Below are 15496 nucleotides of genomic sequence, written 5' to 3'. Positions count from 1 at the left end.
CGAAATTTGTGGACTTGGTTGGGGGGCTCCCTATGCCCGGCCTGTGCCCTCTCACAGTCCGGAAGCCCCGCGATCAATCACCCGAAAAGGTAGGCCCTGCCCACCTGGCAGGCACTCCGCTATGGATTGCCCCTGCAGAGGGAGGCCCTGCCCACCCGCCACAGTGCTGCTGTGGGGGAGCCTGGGCCTCCCTCTTTGGGGCGATCGATCATGCCCCGCAGAGGGAGGCCCCACACACCTGCTGCAGCCCGCTGGTCAGTGGCCTGGGCCTCCCTCTTCGGGGCACTTGTGGAGCCCCCTGATTGATCGATTGCCCTGCCAGCCGGTGGCCTGGGCCTCCCTCTGCAGGGCAATCATGGGGTGATGGCCAGGCCCCCGACCAATCGCATTGCACCCGCCTTGGCTGGCCTGGCACCAGTGGGTGTCATAGCATGGTCATCCAGAAGGTCGTCCAGATGGTCGTTCTGCTGTTCGGTTGTTTGGTCTGTTTGCATATTACACTTTTAGTATTATAGATTGCAGTTTAGGGACTACTTATCTATATTGAAAAGAAGAGTGTTATTGAAAACTCAAAATGATTGAGTGGATTTAGAGTGAATTCCCAGATTATTATACATAGTCAGATAACTCTAAAATGTAGCTCAATTCCTTGTTTTCTGTTAAACTCATTAAATGTTTTACATTCTATTTGTTTAAGTGATCTTTCCAAAATAATATCTGCTCTAATTTGTCTCTATTCCTCCCTTCTTCTATCACTCCTTACCACCATGGTTCTTTCCATGCTTTTCACCATCTATTCCTTTATTCTTTTCTATCAATATTCACAAATATTAAGGAAGCACATTTTATATTCTAATGACTTTCTAGTTGTTATTATATTGGTTTGAACTCAGTATAACCCTTGATGTCAAGTTGCTTGTATTGAGTCTGCAAGACAGGAAAACAAACCTCTGTGGTAGTGCAATGGTTTACAGAGGTGGGAAAGATATGGCAAGACATTATTTGTCAGAGTAGACCGAGAAGGGAACTGATTTAGTGAAGCTAAATGTGGCACTCAAAGGATAAGAAAAAATAACCGGATAAAAAACGTACATGGGCCTCAGTAAGAGGAAATGGCATGAAAGAGTAGAAAATCCACAGAAAACTTTAAGCTAAAATGTCTGAATAGTGATGTAAACTTGTGATGTTGGCAGAAGAGGCCAAAGAGGTAGGAAGACCAGACCATAAAAGGCCGGCTGCATTTTACTGTGGAAAATGCCATCATAAGCTTCTCTGGATGGCAATGTGAACCCAACTTAAAAATTATAAGTGGGATATTATTTGCCTTAAAAAAAATCATTCCAGCAGTAGTGTAGAGAATTAATAAGAAGCATGAATATTAGACTGAAGCTAGAGTCTTCAATATGGGGGATGATGTCCTTGATTAGATGAGAGATGGTCAGTACAGAAAAGTAAAAGGACAGGGGTATTGGATTATAAACCTAATTACATGGTAGAATCTATGTGCAGTAAGGTTGAGAAGGAGAAGTCAAGATCATTCCTATTTATAGCTAATGACTGTGTAACACTGACAAGATAGGAATATAGGATGCACAGCAGGTATGAAAGCAGTGAAATAATCATACTTTAGTTTGTGGTCATGGTGATTTTTTGATTCCTGTGAGATAGCCAGTAAATTGTTTACAAATACAAGCTTGGAATAAAAGCATTAGAAAATTGTGCTAAACATGTGGCATGAAAATTAATTAACAGTATTTTCCTGTTAAGTCAGACTATGAATGTTTCCTTTTTACAGATGCAATTGTAGTCTTAGAGAAGTTACTACCTGACTCAAATCACTAAAAAGTAGTGGAGATCGTTTTGGACTCCAAATATTTCTAACTTTAGAACATGTGTTTGTTTCTTCCTTCCTTTCTCTCTCTCTCTCTCTCTCTCTCTCTCTCTCTCTCTCTCTCTCTCTCTTTCTTTCTTTCTTTCTTTCTTTTTATAGGGCAGTTTAAGGCTCACAGCAAAAAATGAGAAGGTACAGAAATTTCCCAGGTACCCACTGCCCCACACATGAATAACCTCCCACATTATCAACATAGCCCACCAGAGTCTTTCAGTTGTTCCAGTTGAATCTACATTGATATTATAATCACTGAAAGTTCATAATTTGTATTGCAGTTCAGTAATCATGTTGTGCATTCTATAGTTTTGGAAAAAATAAAATTATATATATATAATTATTATTATTACTAGAGGCCCGGCACACAAAAATTTTTGCAGTCGGGGCAGGGGGGTCCCTCAGCCCGGCCTGTGCCCTCTCACAGTCTGGGACCTCTTGGGTAATGACCACCTGCTGGCTTAGGCCCGCTCCCCAGGGAATTGGGCCTAAGCTGGCAGTCAGACATCCCTCTGGAAGCCCAGGAGCCCTCAGGGGATGTCCACTTGCCAGCAGGGAGCAGGCCTAGATGCAGTCGGACATCCTTAGCACTGCTGAGGAGGCAGGAGAGGCTCCCATCACCACCGCTGTACTGGCAGATGTCAGCCTGGCTTGTGGCTGATCAAAGCTCCCCCATGTGGGAGCGCACTGACCACCAGGGGGCAGCTCCTGCATTGAGTATCTGCCCCCTGGTGGTCAGTGTGTGTCATAGTGACCAGTCATTCCCAGTCTTTCTGCTGTTAGGGTCAGTTTGCATATTACTCTTTTACTATATAGGATAGAGGCCTGGTGCACAGGTGGGGGCCAGCTGGTTTGCCCTGAAGGGTGTCCTGGATCAGGGTGGGGGTCCCGCTTGGGTTCCTGGCCAGCCTGGGTGAGGGGCTGATGGCTGTTTGCAGCTGGTCACACCCCATTCAGGGTTGGGGTCCCCACTGGGGTCCCTGGCCAGTCTGGGTGAGGGACTGAGGGCCGTTTTCAGGATGGCCGGCTACTGAAGCTCCCAGCCTCTCCTTTTTTTCTTTTCTTTTTTTTCCTGGGATTTATTTACCTTCTATAATTGAAACTTCGCTGCTGTCACTGGAGCTGAGAGCCGGCTCCAGCTCCATGGCCACCGCCAGCTGAAAGCAGGTATATGGGGTTGGTTTAGCTTCTATAATTGAAAATTTGGTGCTTTCGGAGCTTAGAGCCAGGCTGCGGCAGGCGGGGAACCTTGGCTTCCTCCATCACTGGAGCAAGCAAGCCTCATGCTCGCTTCAGCTGCATGGCTGCCGGCCGCCATCTTGGTTGGCGGTTAATTTGCATATCACCCTGATTAGCCAATGGGAAGTGTAGTGAAGGTATGGTCAATTACCCTTTTTGTCTTTTATTAGATAGGATTATTATTATTATGGTATTATACAGAGACTTTCACTGCTCTAAAAATCCTGTAATGCAATTATTCATTCCCTCACTCCACACACACTTTCTAAACCCAAGCAATCACTAATTTTACTGTATCCATAGTTTTGCCTTTTTCAGAATGTCATACAGTTGGAATTATACAGCTGTAATCTTTTCACATTGACATCTTTCACTGAGTAATATGCATTTAAGGTTCCTCCATGTCTTTTCATGTCTTGATAACTCATTTCTATTTAATATTGAATAATATTACATTATATGGATGTATCACAGTTTATCTATCTATTCATGTTTAAGCATTAATATAGTACCTGAAAAATAGTAATCTCTCATTAAGTGGGAATTGCTAGTACTTGTGACAAAAAGTACTAATTGCAATCATTTATGTATATTGTGGATGTTTATGGTGGCCTGTCATCATTAATATGAAAACCAAGAGAAATGAATTTTGAACTCAATATGCAAGTCAAATTGACTATGATAATGTAAAAAATAGTTGTAGCATTTTCAAAATTAGCCAGTATTTAATGAAAAATAAAATATATGAAGAAACTTATTTTTAATATCTTAGTTTCTTATATATATTACATTGGGCTTAAGGTAGAAGCTGTATATAATGCTTTTTAGAAAATTTAATCATATATACATTTTAAAATATGTATATTTTTATTGTTGATAGTATTACAGATGTCTCCCATTCCTTCCCCCCTTTATCCTCCTCTGTCCAGCCCCTACCCCCTCTCCCATGATGACATTTTATGTTAACAAATGTCATATCTGTGCATATAAAAATACATCCATTTGTAGGTAGGTAATAAGCAATTCTTTCATAATCTCTTTGATGTTAAAAATATTATCAGATAAAGGCAAATTACTAATTGTCATTCTTTCCAAAGAGGTGGCAGTGTTATCTGGGGAAAAAAGGTAAACAACTGATTTATGTAATAAAAAGCTTTCTTTGTCATATTTATTATCTTTGGTATTTAGAGTTTGAGCTGTTTCCTATTTTTGTTTTAGTTTTATATTCATAATGAAGTTTTAGTAGCTCCCAAGTTGAGAAAGCACAAATTAGGGTACAATATCTATCTGGAGCATTTCAAGGTAACTAATTGTTTTCTATTTCTTAAATGCTACTTGGACAAGTTTGCTGTCTCATATTGATTTTCCTTTCTATCCTTAAAATAATTGCTCCTGGGCAAAACACAACTATTATTTTGTTGTTCCATACTTATGAAAATGTTAAAGCACAGAGTGTAAGAAATGCCAATGACAGCCAAATCTGTGTGTTTAAAAATTGATTTCTCAGCCAAGGATTCAAATACCTAAATTATAAGCACACATTTCTGTTTAGGGCCTTGGATATGAACCAAGTTTTATTCCTATCAGAAAGGGGATATTTTAAAACCAGAATTAATAAGAATAAAATAAGAATTTGGAAAATGTGTGTATTCATAATCTGTGATTTATATTTTATATCTGGATAAATTTAATATTACATCTAAAAACAGAAAATATATAATTCAGGAATTTTGAAAGTCATTTAGTGTTTATGAAATGCTTTTAGAATCTCATTCTTGAAAAAAGTTTTGGAGAAGTAGAATTATTATCATTCCTCAGAAAATGCCATTTCTTATTTTAAAATTAGCACTTAACCTATTTAGAAAATCTAAACCAACATGGTAAATAAATACACTAGAAAACAAGCAAAAAAATATGTATATTTGTATTAAGTCTGAGAGTTTATCATGGGGAAATATTAAGATAACAGTATAGTTAGAAAGTTAGATATTCAAATAGGCAGTGTCATGGGATGAATTCTCCCCCTCCCTGTCCCTCCCACCCCCCGCCCTATGTTGAAGTTCTAACACCAGTACCCTTGAATGTGACTGTATTAGGAGATAAGATCTGTGGAAAGGTAGTTAAGTTAAAAAGGAGTCAAAGGAGTCATTAGAATGGTCCCAGTTCAAATGACCCGTGTACTTAATAAGAAGAGGTTAGGACACAAATTACTTAGACTGAGGGACAGCCATGTGAAGACACAATAAAAAGGTAGCCAGGAGAGAGGCATCAGAAGAAACCAAACCTGTGCTCGCTTCGGCAGCACATATACTAAAATTGGAATGATACAGAAAATATTAGCACGGCCACTGCGCAAGGGACACGCAAATTCGCGAAGTGTTCCATATTTTTTAAAAAAGAAAAGAAACCAAACTTGCAGCTTCATTGATCTTGGATTTCTAGCCTTTACAATTGTGATAAAACAAATCTCTGCTGTTTAAGCTCCCCAGTTTATTTTGTAGGGCAGCCTAGGGACCTAATAAAATAGCTATCTAACTATGGTAATAATATTATCGTTCTCAGAATTCTCACCTGTTGAAAAAGGTCTTCCTCTATTAAAGTATTGAACAATTGTAACTAACCTTTAGTTCCATGAATGAGTCCAGGAACAGAACTCTCCGGGATCACCATCTTTCCAGACTTCTAGGAAAGTCATTGGCTATGGGCTAGGCAGAAGAAAAAAGATTATTAAATAAACAATAATTGGAGATAGATAGCATCATCAGTGTACCAAAAGAGCTTAACAACCAGTAATGGTGATAAGCTCTGAATACAAATAATTATAATGTGAGCCAAAACATGCTCAGTGCCATAAGAAAGATCCATGTAGGAATAAAAAGTTCTGAGGAGATAAAAAGTTAATCATTTGTATTCTTTGTTCCAGAGGGCAGATTAAGGAAGTCTCCTTGGAGCAGTGGGTTTAGCTGGATTATAAAGAATGAGTAGAATTTTGACAGAGGATTTTTAAAGCAAATTACATTTTATGCATTAGCAATGCCTAAGCAAAAGTACACTTATGGAAAAACCAATCTCACTTTCTTTCCATCCCTGCTATAACAACATCACCCTTTTCCTTTTCCTTTGTCAAGTGCTGATCTTTTCTCTACAAAAGGATATAGACTGGATTTGAGAAGACAGTAGACACTGTGACAATCTGGCATCTAATAGCTATTGGACTGGTATGTTAATTAGTTCCACAGTGAATAAATGATACCATTAAAATTGAATTGCCTCAGGCATACTTATGTGTCCAGTCCTAATTGTCACTGGACCAGGACCAGCCTGGGACTGCCTTGGGCAGGCCTGTATTGTGTGGGTTTTTGACTTAGTGTAGAAAATATTTCATCACATGAGTTTTGGTGATTTTGTATTAAAGTTGACGATAGTGAAATGAAGGATGGACTTAGGGCAGAAGAAGCAACAGGAGGGAGACTAAGTGGTGCTCTGCTTTAGCTCCTAGAAATGTTATAGGAAAGAAGTGAGCCAAGATGGGACTGCTGTTAGCTCAGTGGGAAGTCAGAGGAAAAGGGGCCTTTGGAGACAGGTTCAGGGGGGAAGCCTGAGAGGAGCTGCTACTACCCTCTGCTCTCCTGGTTGTAAGTCTCCTGGGGACCCTTAGGAGAAGGAAAGTAAAAAGGTCGTGCAAGAGCACAGGCATGGGCATGGTCCAGAGCAAGGCCACACTGGCATTTTTTGTCTTGAGGGTATGTATGTATGTATTTATTTATTTATTTATTTTTCTGTGGGCAAGAATCTTAGGGGAGGTTTTCAGCAGAATGTTAGCTTTCTAGGTGTGTTTTAAATATGTTGATGTATTAAAATGAGCATACAGGGGAGTTTGGTATTACTTTTGGTTGGCTTTATTGTTTGATTTTTACTTGGGGTCTGTCTGGCTCTAATCAGGTCTTTGTTATTTGTTCTCCATCTGTCCTTGGGTTTGGCTGGCACAAATGGTATTAATTGGGTCTCTGTCCTCTATCTCCTTGACCATGGTGATTTAAACTATTTATTCTCTGGTCTGGGGGGAGAGGTATGAGCCATTTGTTCTCCAGTGTCCTTGGTTAGGAAGATAAGTTCTTGTGATTCACTAGCTGGCTATAAATTGGTCAAATTTTGTTACCTTATTTATCTTGTCTCAGTTTCCCTATCCCACTTGCTCAGGAATTTTTTTTTTCTTCTTACTATCCTGCCTTACTAACCAATTAAATTACTGCTTTAAGGTTAGATTTTAAAACTCCCATCAGTTTATAAGAAACATTAAGTAATAAGAGTATATTGTGGTTTTATAAATATTTTTGCAATACACTGTGGCTAGGAAGATAATTTTATTCCATCATTGTTGCTTTTATTTGAAGCCACATTAAGTGACAAAAGAAACATCTCATACTTTGACTGCCAATAAGCTGAATATTATCCTCCTCACCAGCTACAACCTACACCCCCACCAGTTGTAGGCAAGAAAAGTTCACACAATATTGGGAAGGTTCTTATTTAGACTCTAAATCAAGGTATATATCTGACCACTATTTGTTCTTTTCACACATGTAATGTGTGCAATTTAGCATTCCGAATTATCAATCAGTAAAATAGTCACTTTCTTTTCCTGTTTTGTATAGACTGGTCTTTACTTGCTTTTCTTCATTATATAATCCTCAATAAAGTTTGTGGAGCAGGTTCATAAGGGACTATGTACCAAAAAACAAAACTAAACAAAACAAAGACACCTAAATAAAACAAGATAGTTTCGAGATTGTTATAATTTTAATGGTAAAACATCTTGTTTAATTACAACCACTCAAACAGTTAATATTCTATTGATCATCTGCTATATAGAAGATGCATTTAACTACTTAGATTTCTGTGTTATATTACCCCTTTAAGTTGAAATAATTGTGTTATTTTACCTAAAATGTTTAGACTTGCATACTTTAGGGATATTCAGAATACAGATGTATAAGGACCCCCCCCCCCCCCACACACACACAATAATAAAGTTGACTTATTAAGGCTGTCTTTTTGGTTTCATGTGAAGGAAGCAAGATTCCAATTTCTTTTCTGGAATTAAAATAATTAAGTAAAAATAGATTTGTGTGCAGTGAGCTTTTGCAGCCATGGCTGACTTCTGTCCACCCTAGTCACAGCCTGAATTTTTAAGTTTCTGTCAGAAGTGGCAGGAAGTCTTCTGTGTGGGATGCAAGTGAAAATTGAGGACAGTTCAAATGTTGCATGCAAGAGAAACCAGCACCACTTCAGTTCTCGGTTAATTTGCAACTTATGTAAGAAATTGCCATATGACTAGTAAGTATAACATTTTGGCAATTTTTATGCCTTTGTGGAAATCAAGAGGGTGCACATAATTAAATATCCAACACATTTTCCTTCTGACAAATTTGAAATAATGCCATATCAAATCAGTTTATTTACTATCTTGCCAATATGCTAGGGCTATGAAGTAACAATACTGAATCAGATATAGTTCTGCATTCAAAGAGCATATATATTGAAAACAAAAGAAATGGAGAGGATAGGCAAATTCCCATATTTTTTCTTGATTATTATTACTGTCTTAATGCTTTCTCCAGAACTTCAGCTTCATTAATTTTAAGGCAGTGGCTGCAATTGTTGAGATTTTGTACTACCCAGGGTATATTTGATAATATCTGGATACATTTTTGATTGCCACAACCAGGAAAGAAATACAACAGGCATCTAGTGGGTAGAGGCCAGGGATACTGCTAAACATTCTGTAATACTCAGAGCAACTTCTACAATAAATCAGTGGGTCCCAAATGCCAATAGTGTAGAGTTTATGTGGTTTAAAGAAAGAAGTAACTTGATAAGACAGAGCATGGCATAGGGAGGCAGTTGTTTCCAGTTCTGTCATCTGCTTTGCTTTGGATCCCCTGTCATTTTAAACAAGTCCGTTTCCCACCCTGGTCTAGTTTCCTTCTTTAAGTCTATAAATCTTTAAAATTAATTTATAATTATCTCACTTTTTGAGAGGGGAAGATATAGGGGATTATTTGAAGAGATCATTTAATTAACATTTTTAGGTTATAGCCTTAGAGAATTAATTCAGTTTATATTTATCAAAGCAGAGATACAAATGGGATTCACATCAATCCCACTTCTATGTACTAACAATGAACCATATGAAAAGACATTAAGAAAACAATCTAATTTACAATACCAACAAAAAAGAATAAAATACTTAGGAATATATTAAACAAATAGATATCTAGTGTTCATCAATTAGAAGAATTAATATTGTTAAAATTTCCATCTGCCCAAAACAATCTATAGAGTCAATATAATCTCTGTCATAATCCCAATGGCATTTTTTCACAAAGAAGTAGAAAAAAATCAATCCTAAAATTCATTTTTAACCACATAAGACCCCAAATAGCTATGAGCAAGAAGAAAAAAGCTTTCTGACTTCAAAATATATTACAAAGATATAGTAGTCAAAACTGTATTGGAATGGCATTAAAGTAGACACATAGACTAATAGAGCAGCATAGAGTCCTGTAATACACCCATGCATATGTGATCAACTAAATTTTTGACAAAGACACCAAGAATATACATTGAGGAGAGGATAGTCTATTCAATAAATAATGGTAGAAAACTAGATAGCCACACACAAAAGCATGTAATTGAAGTTTATATTACACCACACACACACACACACACACACACACACACACACACACACACAAACACACAAACAAAAAAAACACACTCTTAAATGGATTAAAGTCTTAGTGAAAGACCTGGAACCATAAAACTCCTTGTAGAAAATGGGAAAATGTTGACCTTAGTCTTGACAATGGTGTTTTTGGAATTGACACCAAAAGCACAGGCAACAAAAGGAAAAGTAAACAATGGGATTACATCAAACTAAAATGGTTTGTATGTCAAAGAAAACCATCAACAACTTACAGAATGGGAGAAAATATATATTTGCAAACCATATGTATGATAAAGGGTTCATATTCAAAATATATAAGGAACTCATATAATTCAACGGCAAAAAAAAAAAGCTATTAAAAATGGGCAGATGACCCGAGTAGACGTTTTTCCAAAGAAGACATACAAATGGCCACGTGGACGAAAGGGGCCACATGCTGACCCTGACAAGCTCAGGGAAGGCCTGCATGGCGGTCTTGCAAACTCAGAGACCTAAAGTCACCACAAAGGATGGTCTGAAATTAAACTTTAACTAAAAGCAGTTATGATGGGTAGTTACATCCCAGGCAGGTATATTCACTGACAAGGTCAACCTTTACCTTAACTGAGCCTATCTGTCTTTTTGTATCTATAATAACATACCCTTAAAATGTCTGGGTATCTTGTAACTTACCTTTTTATGGACCCCTTGGGGCACAACCTAATGTGCCTGGGCTCCAAGACAGATACCACAAATTCCTTCATTATAATGTTAATTATTCCTGCATCCCACCCCCCCAAGTATGTATCTCTCATTTTTATCCAATCCCAGGGGTTTCCCTGCTTTGCTTTCTGCTGCCTTTCTAGTCTATCACCAATGGATTTCATGTAACCCACATTCATCCCTTTCCTTTGATTTCAATGTATAAATACAGATGTAACCCACCATTCTCTGGAGCATTATCTCAATTCATTGAGGTTCTGCTTCCCAGAATATGTTGACAGTTTGGCTCATATAAACTCTCAAAAATTCTTTACAGGTTTAGTGGTTTTTTACGTTAACAGCCAGGTTAAAGTTGCTCAACATCATGAATGATCAGAGAGAGAAATGCAAATCAAAACTACAAGGAGATACTACCTCAGACTTGTTAAGATGCTATTATCAGAAAGTCAAAAGTTAAGCGTGGGAGAGGATATGGAGAAAGAGAAGCCTTATGCACTGTTGGATAGGATGTAAATTGGTACAGCCATTATGTAAAACAGTGTGGAGGTTTCTAAAAAGAAAAAAGTAGAACTACCATTAGATCCAGCAATCCTACTTCTGGGTATATACCCAAAGGTAATGGAGTCAGTATCTCAAAAATATGTCTGGACTCTCAAGTCATTGCAGCATTATTCACAATAGCTAAGATATGGAACAACCTGAGTGTTTTTTGACAAATGAATGGATAAAGAAAATGTAGTCATAAAAAATAGAATGTATCCAATCCTTAAAAAATAAGGACATTATCTCAAGACAAATAAACCAGACACAGAAAGACAAATATTCTATGATCTCATTTATATGTGGAGTATGTTTTAGAGTCTTAATGAATAGCTTGGTGACTATAATTAATAATAATGTATACTTGAAATTTATTAAAGAGTACATTTCAAGTATCCTTACCACACACACAGATGCAAAAGGTACCTATTTGAGATGATGGTTATGTTAATTAGTTTGATTGTGTTAATCATTTCACAATGTATATTATATCAAAACATCACATTTTATACCATATATACACAGTTGTCATTTGTCAAAAATAAATGTTATTCACAATTTTTCCATGAGTGTGCAAGAATTGAAAGAAGCTTGAAAATATAGAATTTGCATTCATACTTTATATGTGAGGTAACTGCACTATTATGGTCTATTAAATTTTGAAATAATACCATTAATTGTATCTTATGCTTCTCAATCAGATGAAAAGAGGTGGCGCATCTATAAAAACTAACTTCTTTTAAAACAACTTCTATTTTAATTCAAGTTTATCTGTAGCACCACAGAATCTATCAATGTTGATGTTGTAAAATGCATTTGACTTTAGTAACTAAAATCTGGGTTTCAGCAGATTTTATTACCTCTTTTAGACTTTACTTTCCCTATTAAATAAACACATCTCTTTGGAAGCCCTAGCTGATGTTCATATATTATTTTTCAGAAACACTTTCTGATTTAATTTAGTAGTATAATAATAAATGTAGACCAAGCTCCATATTTTTATATCTTTAAAAAAGTAATTGTAGGAATTAAAGGTAAAACTTAGCAAAAAGTAGAATTTAAAGTTGTATTCATTCCTAGATAATTGAATGGACACTTGATTAATTACTGGATTGGAACTTCATGCCCTGGGCTACCTCATTTTTATGCTCTACATTTCTATAATGACTTTATAGGTTAAGATTTGCCAAGGAAAGAAAAAGGATGCTGTTATTAGTTTTTTTTCTAAGATTTGAATTGTAGAATTATTGGAGAGTTTTAAGACACAGAACTTAAAAAAATGGGCTTCGCTGCTATGAGAATATAAGTCACTTTTAAAGTGTAGGCGTTAACAGTCTGTGGAGAATTGGCAGGAGGTACAACAGCAAGTCTGATGAAGTTAACTTGAAGCAAGAAGCTGCAGGCTCACTTCACATATATACCTATTTTTTTATATTTCTGATTCTTTATTCCTTTTGATAAAAAATTCATATTGGCCTTATAACCACGTAGATCATTTCATTTTTTGAAGGGCACACTTCATTTTTTTTAAGTTTGAACTTGCTTTGAACATTAGTGCAATATTGGTGGTTTTGCTATATTTCTAAAAGAAGCAGTGGTAAAATCAGCAGTTATAATTTTTAAAGGAAAAAATAATCATTGTGTTTGTCATCATATTTGCCATTAAAAGCTATGAAGTTAAATTTCAGAGAAGTTAAATTTCCTGATTAAATGGTATTCTCAGTCTAAAAACCATTCACAATTGTTCTTTAAAATTAACCTATTAAGAGGTGTAAGTATGCATAAGAAATGAGAGCTCATGATAAAAATACTATTCTATTTATTGTGTGATTAGTGCAGCATTGCAGATTTTGTGTCTGAATATGTATACTAGAAACGTTGTATGAAGCAAAATATAGCTCATAATGAATTATTGGCTTCCTTAATGGGAATTATGTTATTAATATCGTTAGTTTATATTTCACTGTTAAGGTTAATGACTACCTCTGAAAGGAAATTTTTTTAATAATTTACTGCGTCAATACATTACAAAGTTGGCTAGTAGTTTACTTGTGTCTTGCTCAGTCCCAATCTGCCGGACCCCAGCAACAAGCTAAACTACTGGTCAGAGCATCTGCCCCCCCTGGTGGTCAGTGCATGTCATAGTGAGCGGTTGAGCGGCCTTAGCATATCATTAGCATATTATACTTTGGTTGAACGGCTGACTGGTCGAGCAGACACTTAGTATATTAGGCTTTTATTATAGAGGATGAACCCCCTGGAGTTCCACTTTGGCATGATAGCATATGGATCTTTGAGGCCTGGGTGGGGGGCGGGGGCACACTAGAAGGGGTTAATGGGGGGAAAAGGGGAGTATTTGTAATACTTTCAACAGTGGAATATCATTCAGCCATAAAAATGAGTTGAATTGCTTATACATACTGAAAAATGGGTGAACTTTGAAAATATTCTTAGTGAATGATACCAGGAATAAAACACAATATATTATTTCATTTCTGTGAAATGCAGCATGGTCAAATCTGCAGAGAAGTAGTTTAGTGATTGTTTAGGGATGGGGATAGGCTAGGGCAGGAACAAAATAGGATTGTGATAACCACAGGGTATGAAGTTTCTTTTTTAAATGAAAATATTCTAAAATTCATGGTGGTAATATTACATATATCTGTGAATGTACTGAAAACCATTACATTTTAAACTTTAAGTGGATTAATTTATTGAATGTGAATTATATCTCAATAAAGCTGTTATTAACAAAAGCCCTTTTTTCACACTTATACTTCACCTAGCACAGGTACTTTACTCGAAATTTAACCCACAGTTCAGCAACCCGTAGAGAAAAGCAACATTATTTGATAGCAGTTAATGTGCATTTCAAAATAATGAAATAGCTCTGGCTGGGTAGCTCAGTTGATTGGAGCGTCATCCCGTACACCAAAAGGTGGCAGGTTTGATCCCAGGTCAGGGCACTGCCGAAGGCAACTGAGGATGTTTCTCTCCTCCCCATCCCAGTTAATTAAAATAAAATAATGTGCACTTTATCCCTCAGTAGTCCCAATAAAAACAGTCATTACCATAAGACAATTAGTGGATTAAAAAAGGACTGATGATAGATGAATTATAAGTTAGGTGATTTCTAAGTGATATTAAGCAGACATTATTTCAATAGCTGCCACTCTTGAATTTTTCTGGAAAGTGTATCATGGGAGAAGTCAGAGGAAGCTGGAGCCCCAGGATATGCTTTTTCTTTTTCCTTTACTATAAAAAGATCAGAATTGACATCCTGTTAAAGTTATGTTAGAGGTATTGTTTAAAATATACCTACTTCTGTCCGTTTGCTCTATTTCTGACCAGAGCCCATTGCCAGTTTCCTCGTGGTAGCCATCAGAAATGAGTAGAGAGCACTTTCCATTGTCCATTGAATCTGGTTCTCTTGTCACTTCAGCAAGAATCTATCAAACCTTTCAAACCAACTTATAAATACATTAATACTGATAGCATCATATACTTTGGCCTTGCGATGTGGTTATAGGCTGAATACCTACTGTAAAATCTCCTAATAAGAAAATGACCTGGAAGAAAACCATTTTAAAAGCACATTTGGAAACCAGGCCTCTATCAATAATGGTGCATTAAGCTTAATGTGACCGAGCAACCTGCTCCAGTTTGATCAACAAATAGGTTTGCTTACCTGTTAAAAAAGGTTTGTTCTGTCAATAAGTAATAAACAATACTATTTTCCCTTTTTTCAAAATAAATGTTTTTCTCTTTACCTTTCTTCAAAACCAGTGGAAATACCATCAGACAGTTGAATGTCAGATCTGTTTACTCTCTATTTCTTACTACTGCTTAACCAATATCCTATTGACCCCATAAATCATCAATGCCAGATCAGGACTAACTTTGAAGAAAGGACACAGTGCCCATAAAGTTATTTGGCCATGAAGAGGCAGCCTTGGAGCTAGGAAGCAGTAGGGGATAGGATGGAAGCAATTAAAATAGTAATGGGAATAGGAGCAATGTAATTAGCAGCTGTGTCAAGGGCAATAATTTGCAGGCATTATGACAATGGAGAGTTGCTGTCTCAGAGAACTTCCCACTCCCTCACCCTCCCCAAAATGTTACTTGTCCTATATTCAGATTAAGGCAGGAGTGACAAATAGGGCTGTGTACTGGAGTCTTTAGGAGAATTTGCCACGGTCAGCTCCACATTTCAGAATATTTACATCTATAGTTATAACGATGCATGTGAGGACAAATGCTTCTATGGTAACAAAAAGAGGCAGAGGAGAGGCTACAGTTATCCAGGGATAGCCAGTGTCAATACCAGTAAAAGTATCATGATTAAGAAGTAGATGATGTCCAACCTCGATTAATTAGCTGTCGACCTGTAGGAGATTTAG

General features: G+C 36.9%; 1 protein-coding gene and 1 non-coding gene across 8 annotated transcripts in view; both read left to right on the top strand.

Annotated features, from left to right (window-relative positions):
* PCLO (piccolo presynaptic cytomatrix protein) overlaps positions 1 to 15496 on the top strand; it is a 285323-nt gene that overhangs the window by 81812 nt on the left and 188015 nt on the right. The window lies entirely within an intron of this gene.
* On the top strand, positions 5411 to 5515 carry LOC132211560 (U6 spliceosomal RNA). Its single transcript, XR_009447476.1, has one exon. It is a non-coding gene; the product is annotated as a U6 spliceosomal RNA (small nuclear RNA).

Source organism: Myotis daubentonii, chromosome 10 (assembly GCF_963259705.1).
Source record: "Myotis daubentonii chromosome 10, mMyoDau2.1, whole genome shotgun sequence".
NCBI classification, from domain to species: Eukaryota; Metazoa; Chordata; class Mammalia; order Chiroptera; family Vespertilionidae; genus Myotis; species Myotis daubentonii.
The sequence above is the reverse complement of the archived record's forward strand: the minus strand, read 5'-3'. Positions and strand labels throughout refer to the sequence as shown.